The following is a 2883-nucleotide window of genomic DNA, read 5'->3' on the forward strand; positions in this document are numbered from 1 at the left end:
CTTGAGATTCCAGTCTCGGGGAGAGGAATTGCTACAAAATCTAACTGTAAAACTCAACGGGGATTCCGGCCATCTGTGCGAGATGGAAGGGACCTGAAAACCCAGGCGTCCCCTTCAAGGGCCGGCGCACAGACTCACCGCTCGCAGACACTCACCTCGGGAGCCAGTGAAGTGTCAGCAGCTGGGGAGGTGCCAGAGACGTTCAGGGAAGGACTGAGTTGTGTGGTGTTGGGGCGAGGGCCAGAGGGGCAGCCGCTAATTCTCCTTTGTCAGCCCCTCTCGGAGATGTCAGCAACCAGCGCCATCTTGTCTGTGAGCCCCACTTCCCTCCCCCGCCTGGCCGATTCTGAATCCTCATTGGCCACTGGGATCGGCCCGCCCCACCTTGTGTATCCCTGAGACTCCGCCCCACCCAACTCACAAATTACCTGTGGCGGCCACTGCCAGGCAGCCAGCCCTGACCTGCGCCTTCCCTGAGCCAAGAATTTGACAGCAAACAACAGCCCTCAGCTGGTTAGGCCCGCATGCTGCCCACGTATCCTGGGAGAGACTTTTGGTAGCAGGCCATAAGCCCCGCCCCGAGCTACAGTATTGATTAAACAGATCTCGGGTGTCTGAGGGCCCGAGGTGGTAGCGGCTGGCCTTGCTGTGATTTAAGACTTCTAAAGGAGGCTACGGATTCAGCACTGGCATGAAAACTGATTCTGCATTAGCCAGGTGAAATCTGCTTGCTTAACCTGGTGACTCCCTGAGCCGTTGCCCCAACCAACTCACATACTGCCCGAAGGCTCTTCCAGCTGCAGAGACTTATGCGCAGCTGGCAGGCAGCCTCAGACCTTGAGGTACACCGGACTCTTGCTAAGCCACCTCAGGTCCAGTACTGGGAGTAACAGGCCTCTGCTGGCAGCATGGTCTCTCCTACCTGCCTCCAGATCCAGCACAGGTAGCAACGATTTATGGATCGCTTTGTAGCTCCTACCGGGTAGCACTGAAAAATCAAAGGCAGTGCCTGACCTTGGCCTACACAGGACCCCCTCCCAAGGGGCCACAGAACCCACATACCCGGAGGCTAGTGTCAGACCACAATGGAGCACGACCTGACTATTCACCCCATGAGCAGCACACCCAAAGGGTGGTCTCAATAGGTACATGAGCCTGCTGGGGTGAATCCCAGTCTGAGGAATCAGCCCCCACACAGCAGTTCATATCCTGTGGGCATGGCCAGTCCCCACGGCCAGTCAGCCCACGAGTCAATCCCATCTACTGAGATGCTAACAGCAATTAAGGAAGGATTAGCTACAATAGGAGAACACACACAACCCACACGAAGAATACACCCAGAGCCCCCAGGGCACGTGATCAGGAAGACTGTGCCACTGGGCCACATAGGACGCCTAGTACATAAGGCCACCTTACCAAGGCTGGGAGATGTAATAAACCTTCTCAATACATAGAAACGAACACGGAGAGGCAACTGAAATGAGTGAACAAAGATACATGCCACAAATGAAACAACAGAAGAAAACTCCAGGAAAAAAAAAAACTAAATAGAATAGAGGCAAGCAATCTACCAGAGACAGAGTTCAAAACACTGCTTATAAGGATACTCAAAGAACTTAGCGGGAGAATAGATGTTTTCAGCAAGAACTTCAACAGAGAGATAGTAAGCATAAAAAAGGACATACAAACTATAAAAAAGAACCAGTCAGAAATAAAGAATATAATAACTGAAATGAAGAATACACTAAAGGAATCAACAGTAGATTAAATAAAGCAGAGGATCAAATCAGTGAATTTGAAGACAATGTAGCAAAAAAATCCAACCTGAACAGCAGAAAGAAAATTAAAAAAAAAAAAAATGAGGAACGTTTAAAAGACCTCTGGGAACATCAAGCACATTAACATCAGCATCACAGGAGTATGAGAAGGAGAAGAGAGGGAGCAAGTGATTGAGACCTTATTTGAAGATATACTGATAGAAAACTTCCCTAACCCGGCAAAGGAATCAGACATACGAATCCAAGAAGCACAAAGAGTCCCAAACAAGAGAAACTCAAACAGACCGAAACCAAGACACAACATCATGAAAATGCCAAAGGTTAAAGACAAAGAAAGAATCTTAAAAGCAGCAAGAGAAAGGCAGCTAATTACATACAAGGGTGCTCCTATTCTAAAGTCAGCTGAGTTTTTGACAGAAACTTTACGGGACAGAAGGGATTGACACGATATATTCAAAATGTTAAAAAACAAGAGCCTAAAACCAAGACTACTCTACCCGGCAAGGCTATCAATTAAAAAGGAACGTGAGATAAAGAGCTTCCCAGACAGAGAAAAGCTAAATGAATTCATCACCATCAAGGCGGTAGTATAAGAAATGTTAAGGAGACTTGTGTAAAAAAAAGAAGGGAGATAATTTATGACCATGCCACCCTGAACAAGCCCGATCCCATCTGATCTCGGAAGCTAAGCAGGGTTGGGCCTGGTTAGTACTTGAATGGCAGACCACCTAGGAAGACCAGGTGCTGTAGGTGTGAAAAAATTTAAATAAGAGCTTGTAAGCTGGCAAGGTTTTTGCAATCTGTGAGGTCAACCAAGGGTTACTTCACCTAAAAAAAAAAAAAAGAAAAGAAAAGAAAAAAAAAGGGAAGAAGAAAACTACATAAATATAAATAATAATGGCAATAACTATGTACCTATCAATAATCACTTGAAATGTAAATGCTCCAACCAAAAGACATAGTGTAGCTGAATGAATAAGAAAATAAGACCCATAACATGCTGTCTACAAGAGACCCACCTCAGATCAAACAACACACACAAACCGAAAGCAAAGGGAAGGAAAAAGATAGTTCACGCAAATGATAATGAAAAAACAAACAAACA

At 46.4% G+C, this 2883-nt stretch overlaps 1 pseudogene; it reads left to right on the forward strand.

Moving 5' to 3' along the window:
* Window positions 1-2412: 2412 nt before the first annotated feature.
* Window positions 2413-2531, forward strand: LOC112482222 (annotated as a pseudogene).
* The last annotated feature ends 352 nt before the right edge of the window (window positions 2532-2883 follow it).

Source organism: Pteropus alecto, unplaced genomic scaffold (assembly GCF_000325575.1).
Source record: "Pteropus alecto unplaced genomic scaffold, ASM32557v1 scaffold35, whole genome shotgun sequence".
NCBI classification, from domain to species: domain Eukaryota; kingdom Metazoa; phylum Chordata; class Mammalia; order Chiroptera; family Pteropodidae; genus Pteropus; species Pteropus alecto.